This window comes from Chlorocebus sabaeus, chromosome X (genome assembly GCF_047675955.1).
Source record: "Chlorocebus sabaeus isolate Y175 chromosome X, mChlSab1.0.hap1, whole genome shotgun sequence".
NCBI classification, from domain to species: Eukaryota; Metazoa; Chordata; class Mammalia; order Primates; family Cercopithecidae; genus Chlorocebus; species Chlorocebus sabaeus.
The window spans coordinates 111,106,927-111,127,703 of NC_132933.1; the positions used below are offsets into that span (position 1 = coordinate 111,106,927).

General features: G+C 42.3%; 1 protein-coding gene across 11 annotated transcripts in view; it reads left to right on the forward strand.

Moving 5' to 3' along the window:
• CASK (calcium/calmodulin dependent serine protein kinase) overlaps window positions 1–20,777 on the forward strand; it is a 401,324-nt gene that overhangs the window by 198,744 nt on the left and 181,803 nt on the right. The window lies entirely within an intron of this gene.

Here is a 20,777-nt window from a genome sequence, read left to right on the forward strand (position 1 = left end):
GCACAGTGCAGTTACCCAAAGCTATGGTTTGTTCAAGGCTCACTGAGCCCCCTGTCCTCTCCAGGAAGTGGTATCTGGCCACAGCCTTGTTTCCAGTCACACTGTTCTCAGGCCCTCCCCGCCTGCCACAAGTAGCTCTGATCGTGGGTGTCCCACCCTTAATTAGAGTATGAAGAAAAACCTCTCCTTGTTCTGAAGAGCTGGTTTCTCAGCAAGCAATGGGAACATTTCTCTCAAGAATTACTTTTAAAAACAGCAGAAAATACAATCTGAAGTTTGTAAATTTATAATAACACAGAAAAGTTATCAGCTTTTGTAAAAAGTAAAATAGAGGTTCTTCTTCAAAGACCTTCCTCTCCATTTAATTAGGAATAAATAGTAACTTCTCTTAGAAGCAAAATTTATTCAAAGACCTGTGCTAACATTCTTAAATATCTGCTAGCCATAATAAATAAATCAGTGTACTTTATGTTCTTAGCTCCCACAATTTGGCCCAAATATTTGCCCTGGCATGCTTATACTGGTCCAAGCAAACATTGGGTCATAGCCTGTTCCTCTTCCTTATTTGAAGGTGTTTTTTACCCTTCTCAGCATTCCACAAGTTACTTCCTCCTTCCTTTGTTCTCCTCTGCCTTTGCCTCTTTTAAAAAGTTCTAAGTTGCTAACCAATCAAGACAAATACAGAATGTGAGCTCCCGTTCCAGCCAATGGAAACCGGACACAGCAGTAAGGTGGACGCATCAGGTTATAAATGACCCTGTCTCCTTTGTTCGGTGTCCTCTTGTGGCAAAACTGCTGGCGAGTGTACCCTTTCTGCAGGAAGTAAAAATGGCCTTGCTGAGTAAATTAAATTTATGCTCAAGTGCTATTTCTTTATGGCACCGGGGAACAAGCATTTCAAACACTTTTAAGAAAAGACTAATGACAAAACAAAAATGGACTTTGTGAGTTGAAAAACACACATACACAAACTCAAAGGGCATTTTCTTATTAGTTTGCATTTCCTTATGCATCCAGTGAACCAACTCCCCAGTAGTTGGATCCATCTCTAAATTCCGCTAGTAACTTCACCTTCAGTAACCGATTGCAGCACAGCTGCTGCTCCAAACTGTGGGTGACCACCCAGGAATTAAAGGTTCCTCATCTCCCAGCCCTTTCATTCTTTGTCTTACCAAACCACGTTTCTGTGAACCTGAACCAGGGCCATTCCAACAAACCCTACTTCATTGACACTGAGACAGAGTAGAGACAGGCTTGGCTTCAGCTCACCTCCACTAGAGCACTGATCACAAAACCCACACCACTACCTCAAATGCTAATAGTTCTTAAAGAATTCCAGGAATTGGCCTTATGAGATAATTAAGATTGCCTCAGGAAGGAATGCTGAACAATTGATTTACAGCCTTGTTGCCACAGGCCAGACCACCAGGTGGCCCATTACTCAAGATAACCATAGCAACCAGATCTGCTGACCTGCTTTGCTCAGCCCAGCCTGCATACCCTTCCCCTGTTACTAGTTCCTGCACTTTGCCTAATAAAAAAGCCCTATGACTCTTTTCAGGAGGAAGCCGGGAATTCTCTCTCTCTTGTGCTGCCTCCCTTTTGTTTGGGCATAAGCTCCAGTGAAGCTTTGTCTATGAAAGCGCTTTTGGCCTCATATCAATTTCTGTTGCATTGAGAACCCAAGAACCCATGATCGGTAACAATGCCAATTGAGGGTAGAAAAAAGAAAAACAAAATCACACACAAACTCAAAGTGCTTTTTCTATTCTCTCATTCAACAAGAGTCTAAACAGATTACCTCTGTGACCAAATGTGTGGGGATTTCTCCCAATGAACAAGCAAGAAAGCAATTCAGTGGACACCAGCTGGGTGTCCTCTAATTCAGTTCTATTCTGACACTATCTACCTGGAGATAGCATCAGATCCCACAGGTTGAAGGCTGAGTCCCCAAGACTTCTTTCCACCTTCAGATGCCAATGGCAAACCTCAGGTTGCTTCACCTGTGCTTCTGACCCACAGGCTATATAAATCAAAGATCCCACAGCCCCCTCTTTGGGCCCAATTAATTTGCTAGAGCAGCTCACATAATTCAGGGAAATATGTTTACCGATTTATTATAAAGTATATTACAAAGGATACAGTTGAAGAGATGCATATAGTGAGGTGTGGGGGAAGAGAGGGATGCGGAGCTTCCATGCCCTCCCTGGGCGTGTCACCCTCCAGGAACCTCCACATGTACAGCTATCCAGAAGCTCCTTGAATCCTGTTATTTTGGGGTTTTATGGGGGCCTCCTTACACAGCCATGATTGATTGAAGCACTGGCTACTGTTGATTACCTTAACCTTCAGCCCCTCTCCCCTCTCTGGAGGGTTTAGAGTAGGGCTAAATGTTCCAACCTTGTCATCCTGCCTTGGTCTTTCTTGTGACCAGCCCCATCCTGAAGCTACCTAGAGACTGCCAGACAGCAGTCACCTCATTAGCATATAAAAAGACATCACTTTGGAGTTTTTGAGGATTTTAGGAGTTGTATGCCAGACAACAGACCAAAGACCAAATATATATTTCATAGTATCCAGTCCACCCTCTGTCTTGGATCCCTCACATCAAAAGGATGTACAACTCAAAAGATACAGCCAAATTACTAGAATCTCATTCAATTGGTAATAATCAGTCCAGCTCATCATAGTGTATGAATGTCTCCCAAGGCGAGGCCACTCAGGTTTGCAGGCTTCCATTCAGTCTTGTCAGAGTGCTCTCGGTGAACATATAGCTTCACCCTTTACAGCAGCTGATATAATTGAGCTAGGAGACAAGATATCATCTCTTGCTCTAAGCCTCTTTTGAGGTATTAATATAATACTAGATTTCTTTCAATTCATAACCCATTTATTCTTTACTCTCACTACTATTTTTCCTTATCTACATAAACTCCCAAACTTTTCCACCTTTGGATGGGATAGTAGAATCAGCCACTGTGCTTGTCTAGATCAGGAAACAATACTAGTATAGCAAGTGCTGCCCCCTCAGTCCACTCCCGTTTATGTTAGAAATAAATTTTTGGTGCCACAAAGAAGAATCAGCACTCCTGCAAAAAGTTTTCTCAGCAAGGCAAATTAACTTCTATAGAAGGGTGCATCTCACGGATGGAGCAATGGTGAGAGCACACAGAACAAAGGAAAGCAGGGGTTTTTATTCCTAATACAATGGGTTTCTACTACTGTGTCCTGTCTCCATTGGCTGGAGCTGGACTGCACAATCGAAACTAGTCCTGGTTGGCTAATTTGAAGTGTGCAGGGAGGGGGTTACACTGGCAGGAAGGGCAGTTTTGGGGGTAAGAGCTGTTATGGCAGGAGGGGTAATTTGCAGAGTGAGTTACTAAGGGCAACAAGCAAGAAACAGCTGTGGACTATAGATTAGGACTGGCAGAAAGGTTGTTTACTGCAGTCAGGGGCAAGGAGACATGAAGAACAAGGAAGTTGAGTTTGAGGACAAAGAACAAGGGAGTTAACATGCCAAACTTTTGAAGAGAACCTGACTGTATCTGACTTTCAGAAAGGGTAAGGTTCCATAGGTGCAGCAGAACGAGTGGGCTGTTTTTACCACCAGGGAGTATAGCTGCATTAATTGTTAGCCCTAATTTTGTCAGATGGGATAGGGCACAAGCCACTCCTTAGGAGTCCACCCCACTGTCAGACCCTTAGGAATTCTGACTCAAAGTTTGAAAACATAGTTACAGTTTCTTACTCAGGAATCACCTTCCTTTCAGCACTTATAGTCGCAGCCCTGGTCCTAGGACCAATGCATCAGGTAGAGGAAACGTAAAAAAAAAGTTGAGGTGATATGGGAAAGAAAAATAAAGTATGCTCATTATACCAATGTACTCCTCCCTTGGCAAGAAATGCATAGTCATACCAGCATCCTTCCACACCCCCCGTTCCCGGATACCTCAGAAAAGCAGAGGAATCTACTGAGTGGGGAACTTCCCTTGGCCCCACTCATGTTGAATGTGAGCACACACTTGCAAAGGCAAATAAGGCAGCTCTTCGTGCTTTCATCTCCCTCTGTTTTAGACAACCAGTGTTTTCATTGCCTGTTCCACTCTCTATCAAACTGTCACTCTGAGGAAGATGTCTCTCTGCCCATTGCTGAACATTATAGGCTATATAATGTGTTCCTGGGCCTGAAGAAGTGACAGCCATCCAAAGCTGTGCAATATCTTCTGCTCTAGCTTTTATGGCACTCTGAGCAAACTATTACTGAGAAGAATATCTCTGCCCACTGCTGGAACATTATAGGCTGTGCCATGTGTTCTTTGACCTGAAGAAATGGTGTTCAGCTCTCCGAATCTGTGCAGTATCTTCTGTCCTAGCTTTTTTATGGCATTCTCATAATTCACATCTTCCACCGGGCAAGCAAAGCCCAGTCCAGAATCAGTGTCTACTCTTGTCCAAACTCATTTGTGGCCTCCCAGGGCTACCAGCATCAGCCTCACTTGCCAACTTCTTCAGGGCTTTCCCACCAGGGAAATCTGCCCCACAGCCATGGGCAGTGTCTGTCTCTTTTGCTGGCAGACAGAATAGTTCTTACTGGCATTTTGTACCTGAGATGGTACAAAAGAGACATGTCTAAATGCAGCCCATCTCTGCACTGTTGCAGTATCCGTTTATCCACTCATTTCATGGACCCAGGTGGCCACTTCAAGGGAGCACGCAGGGTTCTCTGCTTGTTGATATCAATCACTTTCTGAACCAGGATCCTTTTTTTTTTTTTTTTCAAGTCAGAGTTTTGCTCTTGTCTCCCAAGCTGGAGTGCAATGGCACGTTCTCGGCTCGCTGCAACCTCCGCCTCCTGGGTTCAAGTGATTCTCTTGCCTCAGCCTCCCAAGTAGCTGGGATTACAGGTGTGTGCCACCACGTCCAGCTAATTTTTTTGTATTTTTAGTAGAGACGGGGTTTCACCATGTTGGCCAGGCTGGTCTCGAACTCCTGACCTCAGGTGATCCACCCACTGTGGCCTCCCAAAGTGCTGGGATTACAGGCGTGAACCACCACACCCAGCCAAGAAAGGAGCTCTTCTGATGGCCATTGACATATTCTACTTTAATGCACTCCTCAAATTTCCATAGGGCCATTCTCCATATGGGCATCCCTTTAATAAATAGACCAGGTTTCCACTGTCCTGCCTGACCACTGAGTCAGTAAAAAAATCAAACACAGGGGCTTTTGCTATTGTTCATTTCTTCAGAATGCAATTCAGCCGCCAAGCTAATTTGATCTTACCTTCTTTGATCAAGAGTGGCATCCTTCCAAACAGGATTGTTCACCTTGGAACTGTCATCCACACACCAGGCAGCTCTTTGCTGGTCAGTTGAGAGCTGTTTACGGGGCACCGTCCAAGGGTCAGTAGAATCCCACAGTTCCTCACACAGTTCCAGAGTCAGCCCTAGGGAAAAAGAGGCTCCCTGCTTGAGAGTATTTCCTCCTTGCACTTCCCAGGGAGGATGCTCCTGTATAAACCATTTCCATTTTATTATGGAACTATTCTGGGCACTGCTATCCCCATTTGAATGTTTCTCTGACATCATGTGAGAAAGCATGGGTATTTCAGGTGTCAAGATCATTTTATGTCCTTCAGTCATAGGGGTTAGCTTCAATTAATGCCCCCAAGTGGAAAGTCTCTAGTGTAAAGTCCCAGTAGTTGTCACTGGGAGATGCTCACAGACTTTTGAGTAAGACCCAGTAAACGCTCACAAAGGGCTAGCAAATGGAGAACTTGTCCCTACTGATATTCCAGCTTCTATTCTACACATTGTAGGCTTGGGTAATCTTACTGGTTCCCATTTAGCATGTTCAATTAATGTTGCTACAAGGGTATTTTACAATACGAGGTAAGGGAAACATTCCCCAGTCAGACACAATATCCCCATAATACAGTCAAGTAAAAGAGACCCAACCACTTCATGTAAAATGTGTTCAAATGTACCAACTTACCTTACTTTTCTCAATGCTTACTTTCCTAACTGTAGCCTCTATTACGACTTTACCAACAGGTTTTGAGTTTGCAATACTAGGTAGGGGAAGTGTTCCCTGCCGAGACCGGCTCGATCAGGGAGACCCTAACCCAGCAGCGCTAGAGGAAGACACACACACAGAAATATAGAGGTGTAAAGTAGGAAATTAGGGATCTCACAGTCTTCAGAGCTGACATCCCCAACAGAGATTTACACACATATTTATTAACAGCAAACCAGTCATTAGCATTGTTTCTATAGATATTAAATTAACTAAAAGTGTCCCTTAAGGGAAAGGAAGGGATGGACCGAATTAATTGCAGCAGGAACACGCCCTTAAGACACAGATCGCTCAGGCTTTTGTTTGTGGCTTAAGAATGCCTTTAAGCGGTTTTCCGCCCTGGGCGGGCCAGGTGTTCCTTGCCCTCATTCCCATAAACTGACAACCTTCAAGCTTGGGTGTTAGAGCTATTATGGACATATCACAGTGCTGCAGAAATTTTGTTTATGGCCAGTTTTGGGGCCAGTTTATGGCCAGACTTTGGGGGGCTTGCTCCCAACAAGTCTCCCTTCTTTGATTTGCAAAGAGATAAAAGGGCAGCTTTGTCACAGTGAGCTACTTCTCGCAGCAGTCGGGATCCGCTTCTGCAGACTATACAAAGGCAAACAACATAGATTAAAAACACAATCATCATTGAAATCACAGAGTTTCCAAGTGTTTTTATGCATTTTAATGGGTTACTAGCTGCTAATTTGTCTGCAGCTCCTTTAAGTACTCCAGTTCCTGGCATTAAGGTCAGGTGTGCCTGGGATGCTTTAAATATTTGTTCTTTTAATTTTGCTATATCCAAAAACAAATTTGTAGAGTGTCCTCCTAGATGCTTTTTTTATTCTTTCCCAAATTTTGATCTTATTAAGAGCATGTAATAGTTTCCACAAATCCTTATGTTTAGCTCCTAGAGCGGGCCATATCATTTGAGGTTGAGGTGCCACTGTACCTCCATGGTTCCAGATAATAGGAACTTTTGCCGTACTTCTTATCATTTCTACCATCTGACCGTTTTGTTCAGATCATCTGAACATAGTGTGGCTGTGGCACGCAGCCTGAGAGGTGCAATTCAAGCTAAACATCCCCTTAGGGGACCAATTAATAATGATTCCGTAGGAATCATTGTGCAGCACCTCTGCGTGTTCTGCAAAGCAATCTTCCTACACAAGTATGTTCAGTTTTTCTAACTGGGTCCAATTCTGTGGTTTTTGAGGGCGGTATGCCTCAATTATAAGAGTAGATTTATTATGGTAAATACTGAAATCAGAAAGCATGCGTAACTGTGTCATAGAGTGATTGCAGCCAGGCATTATTACCAGCCCTTATCAAAGGAATACTCACGGCAGTGGTGATAACTGCTATCATAGCTACCATTATTCATTGTGACTGGTTGTCCCGCTTTCCTCAGGTTTTCTTCTGCCATCTGTGACAGTTTCTTGACCTGTCCCCAGGTGGGTGGCTGTGTTCGACGGGTGTTGCTCATGACAGTTGGGGTCCTCCTCAGCGTCAGCCTCAACACGGCTGCAACTGGGGCATCCTCGGCATCCTCCCGGAGTCTCTTCTCGGCATCTGGCTCATGATAAGGTTTCAGGTGTCTTGATGGTATCCAGATTGGCTGTTGATTTTGGCCTGGAGAAATACAAGCATAACCTCTACCCCAAGTTATTATTTTACCTATTTCCCAACTTTTTGTTATTGGATCTCTCCACCAAATAATGCTAGATTCAATTGCCTATGGGCTGTCCTGTAATCCCTATTTCTCCTTTTTTGTTTTTGTCATCAGTTGTTCTTCTGTATGAAATCGTAACTGAGCATTTTCAGTTAACTGTGTGGAATGAACAATGTATGAAGAATCAGAAATCACATTAATAGGCATATCAAAAGCAGTCAATACCTCAATTACAGCTACAAGCTCCGCTGTTTGAGCTGAAGTACAGGGTGTCTGAAAAACTTTACTTTTTGAGCCAGAATAAGAAGCTTTACCATTACTAGACCCATCTGTAAAACAATGAAAACGCTCAGCAGGATGCAGGTTTTTTACTGCAGGAATTGTAAATGCAAACCGTTCACAGTCTTGCTCGCTAAAGGGATAGTAAAGAAACAGTCTTTTAAATCTATGACTATTAAAGGTCAATTTTTTGCAACTATAGCAGGAGAAGGCAATCCTGGCTGCAATGCTCCCATAGGTTGTATAACTGAGTTGACGGCTCTTAAGTCAGTTAACATTCTCCATTTACCTGATTTTTTCTTAATTACGAAAACTAGAGAATTCCAAGGAGAAAATGTTGGAGCTATGTGCCCATTTTCTAATTGTTCAGCAACTAATTTCTCTAAAGCCTCCAGTTTCTCTTTACTTAGCGGCCATTGTTCTATCCAAATTGGCTTATCTGTTAACCATTTTAAAGGTATAGGTTCTGGAGGCTTAACAATGGCCGCCATCAAAAATTTTTTCCTAATCTTTGGCGGGAACTGTTTTTCTGCTAGAAGCAGTTCTTTCAAACCTTGCAAGTTTTTTTTAGTCCCATACCAGGGACATACCCCATTTCAGGAATTGTATGTTGATTTTGAGGGCTATATCATTGTTCTGGAATTAGAACTTGTGCTCCCCATTGTTGTACTAAATCTCTTCCCCATAAATTTATAGGTACATAAGTTATAATTGGTTGAATAGTCCCAGGTTGTCCATCGGGCCCCTCACAATGCAAAATATAACTACTTTGATATATTTCAGCGGCTTTACCAACTCCAACTACGTTAAATTGAGTGGGTTGAATTGGCCACGTGGACGGCCAGTGCTGTAGAGAAATGGTTGAAATATCCACTCCTGTATCTACCAAACCTTCAAATTTCTTTCCTTGAATAGTTATTTCACAGGTAGGACGTTTATCAGTAATTTGATTTACCCAATAAGCTGCTTTGCCTTGTTTGTTTGTGCTTCCAAATCCTCCTGTTCGTTTAATTTCACTTTTTCCCATCCCCACATACGGCACAATCAGGAGCTGTGCTATGCGATCTCCTGGCTCTGCTTTCCAGGGAACAGAAGTAGATATAACAATTTGAATTTCTCCATGATAATCTGAATCAATGACTCCTGTATGTGTTTGTACGCCTTTTAAACTTACACTAGACCTTCCTAAAAGTAATCCTATTGTCCCTGCCGGCAAGGGTCCACAGACTCCTGTTGAGACCTTTTGCGGGGGTTCCCCAGGCAGAAGGTTCACAGCTTTTGTGCAGCATAAATCTACTGCAGCACTACCGGCTGTGGCCGAGGACAGACATTGTACAGGGGTGAGGGAATGGCCTGAGCTGGAAATGCCCCGGTTTAGAACGGGGCCCGGGACGGGCCCCTCATGGCGTTTCCCGAAATCAAGTTCCCATCTATATCAAACTTAGGGTGACACTGACTAGCCCTGTGTTTTCCTTTTTTTACATTTTGGACATATTTCAGGATCAGCAGTTTTCTTTTTTCCCCTATCTGGCGGCCTGACTCGCTGATTTTTTTCTACATTCTTCTTTAGTATGAATAACTTGTTTAAACTCTGAGTAATTTAAAAGGAAAAGGCTCAAGTGTAGCTATAATATTTCCCTCTTGATCTGGGGAGTGTATTCTAACAGGTAACTGCCAATCACCCTCTCTTCTAGCTTGCTGAATTCCTGCCTGAATAGAACTAAGATTGTTCGCTGAAGGCGCTGCTCAGTCACTGGGACAACTACTTTTTGCCCAGTATCCTCCGGAAAAGAAAGATCTGGGGGGTCATTTTCTTCAAAATAATAAGGAGGGGGTGCATAAGGGTAGGGATGAACCTCTCCTTCCTTTGCCGCTTTAGCTTCAGCTGGCAAATAAACATGCTCTGTAACCTCTTCTATTACTTTGCTATACGCTTGTTCCTCCTCGTCATCAGTGTGAAAAAGTTCCAAGGTGAAACGAACCAGACCCCCTGTCCCATTGTTACCCTGACGCTTCCGAGCTCGCCTTCTTACTCACCACCGGGATGGCTTTAAGAGTACTCGGGTGTCCTCCAGCTAGTTTTCCATTCCAACCATCGCTCCGGCGACCCTTTGACCTGGATCCAAGCCCCCACGAATGGACGCCACTTGCCAAGACCAGCTCAGTCGGGGAGACCCTAACCCAGCAGCGCTGGAGGAATTAAAGACACACACACAGAAATATAGAGGTGTGAAGTGGGAAATCAGGGGTCTCACAGCCTTCAGAGCTGAGAGCCCCGAACAGAAATTTACCCACATATTTATTAACAGCAAACCAGCCATTAGCATTGTTTCTACAGATATTAAATTAACTAAAAGTGTCCCTTAAGGGAAACGAAGGGATGGGCCGAATTAATTGCAGCAGGAACACGCCCTTAAGACACAGATCGCTCAGACTTTTGTTTGTGGCTTAAGAATGTCTTTAAGCGGTTTTCCGCCCTGGGCGGGCCAGGTGTTCCTTGCCCTCATTCCCGTAAACCCACAACCTTCCAGCTTGGGCGTTAGGTCCACTATGGACAAATCACAGTGCTGCAGAGATTTTGTTTATGGCCAGTTTTGGGGCCAGTTTATGGCCAGACTTTGGGAGGCTTGCCCGCAACAGTTCCCCACCCACATATAATATCCAGTTCCATCAAACATTCAGTTAAAGGAGACATAACTTCTTTACATAAAGCCTGTTTATAAACATTCTAAATCTCTTATTCCTACCAACCCTTACTTTCTGTCCCAGTCCCAGAATTTCTCTTCTTCACTCCCAGACCAATTTACCGTTTTCTCCTTAGAAAAAAGCTTTGAATCCCCAGCAGACAGTTGAGCCAAGGGACCTTGGCCCTTTTGTCAATCTTTGTCTTGATTAACCTGCCTCGACATTGCCCCAAGTAATTGTTGGCCAGCTTTCTCATTGTAATCTCTTCCTCTGATTTTTTCAATTTCTCCTAATTGAGGTAAATACAGCAAACCTGTTTGAAACCCCTTACCGTTAGGAGAACAGCAGAATCTCCCTACCAGCCTTCTATAGTGAAGGCCTTTGTTTTAACCCCATCAATTTCCACTTTATTCATCCCATTTTTTTAATAGCCCTCTAAAGACTCTACCCTGCTTAGATGAGTCCCATGACTCTCCTTTCTTTTTCCTCAGTTTCACCCCATCAATATTTTCTTCATTCACCTTATTTCTCAATAACCATTTAAACTTTCCACCTTCCTGGAATGAGTCCTGTGACTCTCCCCTCTGCCTTTCCCCAGTCTCTTGTTAATTATGCTCATGTTTTCATTGGTGCCCATACAAAAGAGGCTCCCTTACCCACAGCATTTGCCATGACTTGGGTAATAGGCATATTCAGTCATCATAAAGCCAGTTCCACATGGTCTACATAGGAAGCAAATGAGCTGCTGCTTCAGGGTATTCCACTTGGCATATATAGGTGAAATTGGACAGTCCCCTTCTCAGGGTAAACACATCCAGTCCACCATGCTGGCCATTCCCTTGAAAATAACCTCCTGTGTGTCTGGAAATCTACCTTTCCATCTGTGATTGTTCAATAATGAACTCCAGGTCCTCCCTCAACCAAATATGCTCTTCCATTGTTGCACATTTAAAACCAAAGAAACTGCTCTAACAGTTCCTTCATAGTATACCCTCCAGTTTCAATAGTTTATCGGTTTTACCCTTTCCCTACATTGACCACCCTTCTTGATAACCACAGGTTGTGTAACTGCCCAGTGGGTTCATCTTGCCCGCTGTCTAGACAGAGCTGATTTATCAATACAGGGAAATTGCAATAGAAAAAAAGTAATTCACCCAGAACCAGCTGTGCGGGAGACCGGAGTTTTATTATTACTCACATCAGTCTCCCAGAAGACTCGGGGATCAGAGTTTTTAAGGATAATTTGGTGGGTAGTGGGCCAGTGAATCGGGAGTGCTGATTGGTTGATTCGGGGATGAAATCATAGGGAGTCAAAGCTGTCCTCTCATGCTGATTCAGTTCCTGGGTGGGAGGCACAGAACTGGTTGGCAGGTCCAGATTGGGCCATCCAGTTGTTGGAAATACAAATACCTGAAAAGACATCTCAAAAGGCCCATGTTAGGTTCACGATAGTGATGTAAGTTGCAAATCTTATGACCTCCAGAATAATGGCTGGTAACATTTAGATTTCCAGCCCCTCTCATCAGTACTTGGTGGCTGGTGGCCTTTCATTCGTTTTACAAGAACAGTTTAGCTTTTGGGAAGGGCTGTTATTTAAACTGTAAGTTCCTTCCCAAGGCTAGTTTGGCCTATGCCCAGTAATGGACAAGGACAGTTTAGAGGTTAGAAGCAAGATGGAGTTGGTTAGGTCTGATATTTTTCACTGTCATAATTTCCTTAGTTATAATTTTGCAAAGGCAGTTTCAGTCGTAGGGGTACTTCATTGTCCTTGCATAATTTTTTCCTTGGGGGTCAGCTTTGAAAGCTAGTAGCCTGGGCTTAGACAAAGTCTAACCTAGCACTCTCCTTTAATTTCATTTAGCTGTTAGAGATAAACACCAAAGAATTAAATATTTCACTTTTTCATATTAGTTTGCATACCCTTATGCAACCAGTGAACCAACTGCCCGGGAGTTGCATCTATCTCTGAATTCCACCAGTAACTTTTACCTTTAGTAGCTGATTGCAGCACAGCTGCAGCTCAAAATAGTGAGAAACCACGTGGCCACCCAGGAATCAAAGATTCCTCATCTCCCACCTTTTTGACACAGGATTTTTCTTGGCCACTTTGCCAATCAGGGACCTCCACGGCCAGCAACGCCCCCCTACCTGACCTTTGCTTGGCCATGGGCCTGCTGAGGCGTCAGGCCCACTCAGCCCACCAGTGCTATGGCTTGTACCTGCGTTCAGCAGTTCCTAAGCTCCTGTCCTCATCCAAGAAGAATGAAGATACGCTGACAATTTGAAGGGTGAGGATGGTAGGGAAGAATTTTATTGAGCAGCAGAACAGCTTTCAGCAGAGAGGGGGCACAGGGATGGCCCCCCCACCCCTGCAGTCATATGGTTTGTATCTCTCAGTGTGGCTGGGTCCAGCGTATTTTATGGATTCAGAATGGGGCGTGTGTGCTGATTGGTTTGTGAGTATGCAGAAAAGGTTAAAGTGAAGACACCACTCAAAGGTGGGCACAGCAGTGTAGAAAACCAATTAGGGAAGGGTAGGTATATGTAAAATAGGTGAGGGGTGATCAATCAGAGGAAAGTGCACCGAACAGGAAGACAGGTTCTCAATCTGGTCCATGGATTTACCCGGGACATGTAGCTAGGCTTTAAACTGTCTTCAGCTTGAAAATTGGTTTCACTGAGGACTCGCCCCTATCTGTCTAGGCATTTTGTCTGCCTTCTACTGCTGTCACTTTCATTCTTTCTCTTCCCAAACCACGTGTTTCTGTGAGCCAAGGCCATTCTAGCAAACCCTACCTCATTGAAACCAATTCATAGTTTGGAAAGAAAACAAAACTCACAAAGTGCTTTTCTACTCTTTAAACAACAATTAACACAGATGATTTATGTGACTAGATGTGTGGGGATTTCTCCCCAACCAACAAGCAAGCAAGCAGTTCTGCAGTGGACACCAGTTAGGCGTCCTCTAATTCAGTTATGTTCTGACACTATATACCTAGAGATAGCATCAGATCCCACAGGTTGAGGGCTTAGTCCCCAAGACTGGCCCCCACCTTCAGATGCCAATGGCTAGCCCCAGGTTGTGTCACCTGTGCTTCTGACTGACTGGCTATAAATCAGGGATCCCACAGCTCCCTCTTTGGGCCCAATTAATTTGCTAGAGCGCCTCACAGAACTCGGAAACAGTTACATGTACTCGTTTATTATAAAGGATACAGATGAAAAGATGCGTAATGCTGGGGCACGGAGCTTTCCTGACCTCTCTGGACAGAGGCACCACCATCTGGGAAACTCCACAAGTTCAGCTATCCAGAAACTCTCTGAACACTGTCCTTTTGAGTTTTTATGGAGGCTTCATTGTGTAGGCATGATTGGTTAAACGATTGGCCATTGGTGATTAATTTAACCTTCAGCCCTTCTCCCCTCCTTGGAGGTTGGGGATGGGGCTTAATGTCCCAACCCTCCAATCCTGCCTAGTCTTTCAAGGCTACCAGCCCCATCCTGAAACTACCTAAGGGTTCCAGCCGTCAGTCAACAATTAGCATACAAAAAGACATCATTCTGGAGTTTCTAAGGATTTTAGCGATTGTATGCCTGGAAAGAGGGTTGAAGACCAGATATATATTTTACAGTATCACAGACCTGAACATCAAAGTTTCACTATCCTTCAGCTTTGGCTCGTTGGCTTTTCATATAAGCTTGAGTGTGCTGGCTAAACATTGTCTTTTAGGAATGCACAGCATAGCGACTTCAGTGGCAGTCATAAGAATTGGAATCATTTCAGGGGTGGTAGTTGAAAAGCAGACAGGAAATTAGCAGATTTAGAATAGGGGAGAAACTTTAGCATTGAATTAGATGAGGCAAAAATATCTTTGAGGGACAAATTTTGAATTTTAACATCTTCATATCAGTCAAATTTGGTTCATATTATGCTTCAGAACTAACCATTCTTTTCTGTAGATTCTTTAAAAAGCCAAAAGTAGATAAAGATTTCTAAGAATGAAACAGTTGAGGATAGAATTCCAAAAATAATGCTGTTCCGTTGTATCGCCCCAGTTACAAAACACACACACACACACGCGCACACACACACACAGAGGCACACAAAATCTATACCCTGGGAAACAGTGACTTGGATTGCAGTGAGATTTAGGGAATTTAAAGGGCATCATATATCAGTGCCCAGAATTCTCCTCTCCACTATCTCTGTCTCTTTCTGGGACCAACGTGTCCTGGCCATTTTATTACCAATCACTTCTTTGACTTTCTAGATACAATTGTCTTAAGGTGAAGTCCCCTGCTCCATGTAACTTCCTGTCCTTAATCAAGGGGAGAAAAAGAGAGAGAGATGTCAAGGGAGGAGAAAGAAGAATTGAATATCTCATGTCTTCCCTCCTATACCCGTTAGTGTCTATATTCATTTTCTCTTAAGAGCCCCAAGCGTTGAAGTCACAGATTTCTCTGAGAACCACATTTAGAAAATTAATAATAATAAATGATAGCCACTGTATATATATTCATATAATTTTAGAAATATCTCTGAGATAGATTCTATTATTACTATCACTTTATAGATGATGGATGTAGATCCACAGAGGATAACTTGCCTACAGTGATAGAACTGCTATATTATAAGGTCTAGATTTGAACCCAGATAGTCTGACTTTAGAGCCCACATTCTTTAGCTACTGTTTTGTATGGACTCTCATAATATATGATAATACTCAATAGAATCTAGTTTATTGCTTTAAATAAGGAGACCAGCTATCCCCAATGACCAAAAATATATCTCATTTATATACTTGTTTCCAATTTTCAATCTCAAGATTTATTAACTCCTGCCAACTGTAAAGGTACCCTGTTTTCATTGTAATTGATAAGTAATCTGAAGGTCATATTTTCAGACTCTATGAATATACTGTGTTTCCCTTTCACCCACTGGATTTTAACATTCTTCGATGATTCTTTTGTTGCCCAAATCAGCTGTTTCCTTGGTGGTAGCATCTTGGTAATCTTTTGGTGAATGGATATATTAGATTTGAAGTTGTCCTTTTAAGACATCTTTTGGTGAATGGACATATTCGATTTGAAGTAGTCCTTTTAAGACATCACTCTAAACAAATCTTGTTTTATATTATTTCTCAAACAGCACTGTATGTGGCATACTTTCTAATATTTTCATGTTGCCTCTTCTTCCCTTTCCTCTTATCGAAAGCCAGCCTAAAAATGTATGGTTTTAATAAACCTACACATAAAGTATTGAATCTGGGAAGTATAAGTTCTCTAGAGTTCCAGAAATATCTGGAGAGAAAAAAAAAAAAAAACTGGAAAGAAGAAACCTGTGTTAAATTTTATAATAACACTGAGAAAAGTCTTTAAGAGGCTCACTTTTTTAATGGTGCCTTGGCCAGCAGAGGGCAATATATTACCAGCCCTAGTTAAACCTCTTTTGCTGACACATAAACTGCCCACATTGCACTATTTTCCAGCTAGAAACGTAAAACAATAGAAAAGTTTGGGGATTTTTTGAAGCTCTAATACAACAATAAGTTTCTTTTAGTAGTTGAAAACCACTTTACACATGATAGAAAAAAAAATTGTATAGACAATGGGTTTCTGTCCTTAAGATGAAAGCCCAGTGCCACTCATCAGCCTTTAATAGGATCTGTCCTTTAGGGATAGGTTTTGTTTTGTACTAGTGATTATCACAAGAGTTACTTTTATAAAATATTCACAACTACAGTTATCCTAGTGGTAGAAAGAAAGTCTTACATTTTAGTGTGTGAAAGTTTTTATTACTGTATCTTTTAGTTTTTCTTTAACTCTTTTTGATCATAGAAATTGATGGACAGTTTTAAAAGTCAAATATCACTGAAAAGCTTGTAATAAAAACATGTTATGTCTATTAATAAATGTAATTTAAAGTATTTTCACCTAATGAAGACAGTATAGGAGAAATCACCGCTATCCTCGACTATAGTCACTTCCTCTTGTCAGTTTAACAACTTATGCTGCATATTCCTTCCACTTAAGTGATTTTTTTTTTTTTTTGGAGATGGAGTCTCGCTCTGTCACCAGGCTGGACTGCAGTGGCGCGATCTCAGCTCACTGCAACCTCCGACTCCCTGGTTCAAGAGATTCTCCTGCCTCAGCCTCCCAAGTAGCTGGGATTACAGGCACGCGCCACCATGCCCAGCTAATTTTTGTATTTTTAGTAGAGATGGGGTTTCACTATGTTGGCCAGGATGGTCTCAATCTCCTGACCTCGTGATCTGCCCATCTCAGCCTCCCAAAGTGAAGAGATAGCTTATAATAACCGTTGCCTCTTTATTCAGCGCTCTTCATCAGGGGAAGCATGTACTTGTTTTTATCTCTGAGAACACATGGTTTGTTACTAAATCTTCAGCAGCTCCACCACTCCCTGCCCTTAATTGGTTTGGAAGGTACATTCTCTCTCTCTCTCTTTCTCTCTCTCTCTCTCTCTCTCTCTCTCTCTCTCTCGCTCTCCCTCTCTCGCACACACACACAAAGCTTTCAAGTAAAATAACTCGAGGCATTGTCTTTTTTGTTAAAGAAATTACTATATTTGTTGTCATCTTTTTAGAAATCAGTGCTACACATATTCTTCATTTATATTTTTTATGCATCATTTATCTATTGCTGCATACTAAACTACCCCCAGACTTAGTGGCTTAACACAAGAACCATTTATTCACTCTCAATTCTGCAATTTGTTCCGGACTCAGCTGGGTAGTTCTGTTTGTCTCACCTGGTGGTCATTCATGCAGTTTAGTCATCTGGCAGCTCAGCTGAGGCTAGCTGGTTCAATGTGGCCTCACTCACGTGTCTGGAGCATCACCTGGAAGAGTTGAGCAGGCCGTGCCCCTCTCTCCATGTGATCTTTCATCCTGGGCTTATTTACAATGTGATGGTCTCAGGTTCCAAGAGGCAAAACTGGAAGCTGCAAGGTCTCCTAAGGCCTTATTCAAATATCATACAATGTCTACCACATTTTATTGGTCAAAGCAAGTCTTAATACCTGCCCAGATTCAACTGGGAAAGTAGACTCCACCTCTGGATGAGAAGAGTGGCCAGGAATTGGGGGCAGTTTTTAACACATTTCTTTGGATGTGCTTGCAACTTTAATGTTCTAACTAGACTTGTTATATTTTCTCCTTGCAGTGCAGTGAATTGGCTCTTTCTTTAGGGATTACTATAGTATGTGTATCTCAAAGTTCATAGTTTCCTGGGTAATATTCCTAAAAGAAAAGGAAATTCTACTTCGTGAGAGATACCCACTGTGTCCCACTTTGGTCTTGGAGCTATCATGTTGTTTTGGTTGTTTCTTGTATTAAAAGGTATATTCAGTGTGCCATGAATCCAGCTGGGTGCAGTGGCACTTGCCTGTGGTCCCTACTACATGGAGGGCTGAGGCAGGAAAATTGCTTAAGCCCAGGAGTTTGAGGCTACAGTGAACTATGATTGCGACAGTGCACTTCAGCCTAGGTGACAGAGTGGGACTCTGTCTCTAAAAAAAAGTATATGTATATATATAAAATATGCCATTAATCCATGGTGTTTCCTTTGTACTTTTTATCTTCTATAAATCCTCTCCCTTTACCTTCTCTTTCCAGAATGTTAATCTAACTTTTCAGTAAAACCAGAAGAAAAGTCTGTTGCTCTTGCTTCCCAATAGCTGGTTTGATCCTGAGAAGTGGATAAGTTCATTGACATCTTCAATACCAGAGCTTAAAAGGATGTAGAAAGATGATTAGTCTAGCATGGTGGGGTAGCTTTCCCTCCTACCATGCTGGGTTGTACTCATTACTCAAGGTTTCATTATTTTCGGGATCATAAATGTCAAACTACTGGGCCATGAGACTCACATTTACTTACTTAGCTGCATCCTCTCCCTACTTGTCACATCTTTTTGGAACTCTGTAGTCAGTCCCCACAAGAGCTGACCCTGTGTGTTCCTGTGTTTTTCAAGTTTCACTAGCCACAAAGGGGAACTGAATATGAACATGCATGCAAACCTCACCAGTTCCCTTTGCAGCCAGCTGAAAGTTGTTTTTCATATAGAGGAAACAGCGTTTTTCTTCTGAGTACAAACTGAATTTCCACACAAATATGAAGCATTTCATCTTCTGACAGTTCAGAGGACCCAAGAGAAGAGGGCACCAAATTGTGAGAAAGGCCATTAAAAGAGAAAGTAGGAAAACAAAGAGACAAACTGAATTGGGGAAGAGAGAGGTGCTGCTGAGTACAGGAAAGGAAAAAAGCAGACCACGAGGAGGGGCACCGGGGTGCTAGAAAGTCTCAATACGTAATGGCACACAGGACGAGGCAGGAAATGTAGAAAGGAACTGTCTGCAAAGGGCCTATAATAGCTATGCCAGCAGTATTAATGGAAGGCATTAAGAACTTTTGGTTTAGAAATTTGCTGTTGGACAAAATTTCAAAATATACCACATTTGCGTGATTACTAGGCCTGCCTGAGTTCATGCTATGGAGCCAGGTTTAGATGAAGGTGCCTTGTCCTCACTTCAGAATGCAATATGGTGACCGTTTGCCATCTCTTATTACACGGAGAAAAACCAAGAATCAGATATGTATTAACATCTCTTCTTTTTTTTCTTTTTTTGAGAAGATCTCTGTCACCCAGGCTTGAGTGCAGTAACATGATCGTAATTCACTGTAGCCTCAAACTCCTGGGCTCAAGTGATCCTCCCACCCCAGTCTCCTGAGTAGCTGGGACTATAGGCACATGCCACCATGCCCAGCTAATTTTTTAATATTTTGTGGAGACTGCTTCGCTATGTTGCCCAGGCTCGTCTGGAACTCCTGAGCTCAAGCAATCCTCTCGCCTCAGCCTCCCAGAATGCTGGCATTACAGGCATGAACCACTGTGCCTGGCCCAACATTTCTTCTACTGGCATCCTGCCAGGTGCCCTCACACTCTCCTCCTTACTTGCTCAAGTTTCAGAGTATGGTTCTGATTAGCATAAAATACAGTGGATCTGTTACCTCTCCTGTCCTGGACATCACTATTATTAGTGAAAGCTGAGGCTAAATAAAATTACTCTTTCTGAGTTACTTCCCCCACCTCACTTGATCCAGATCAACTTCCACTATATATCTTCCTAGTTCTGATGTTTACCCTCAGCTTCTAGCCATTCCATTTTATGTATTTTCTCTGCCTTTCCCTTGGCATTTGGGTATTTGGATACCATATATTGTATGTTTTTACTTGCCAGGTACATTTATTCACTCATTGAGTCCTCATAACAACCCTATGAGTTAGGTACTACTATTATTCCTGTTTTCTCAGTAGAGGAAATAGGGCTTGTCCAATGTTACATTGTAAGTGATGGCAGCAGAAATAACTTAGGCAGCCTGCATCATTCACCCTTTTAACCAGTCTTTTATGCTGCCTTTCAGTTTGTTATTTAATAATGCTTAATATTATTGGGATAAGAAAACCTATTGGATTCAGCCTTACCATAATTCTTGCCATGGCCTTAACAATGGGATCATAATAATCCATATACATTGGCCAAGATCAATCCCCTGAACTGTGTTGGATGGGCAATACCAACATTTTTCTAGCACTTTTTTTTCTTCTACTTTTCCCTCATCCCCTAGTGAATGGCCAATTCTTTCTTTAGATATGCTAATGCATTTAATCAGTTCATCTTCTGGTCTAAGAGACTTTCTGTCTCTAAAGTTGTTTTACATATTTCTACTCAGGTATATGGATTTTGTAGTTGAATTCTTAGAAAACATTTCTATTTTCATGTTCTCAGGGAACATCTGATTTCGACTCCTCTATACTATTTATAACTGAAATACCAAGCTATCTAATTGTAAGATAATTTCATCTGCAAGTTCTTTAGCTTGGTCCTTGAGGAATGCATCAGGGCCAGTGTTTATTTAGATTTATTGATCAGAAAATGTTTTAAGTTTGTTTGTAGTGTCTGACAAAAGAAACCATAAGCAAAGTAAAAGACAAGTGCATAGTGTTAGAAGTTATTTGCAAACTATATAAATAACAAAGGATTTAGAACCCAGAATATGTAAA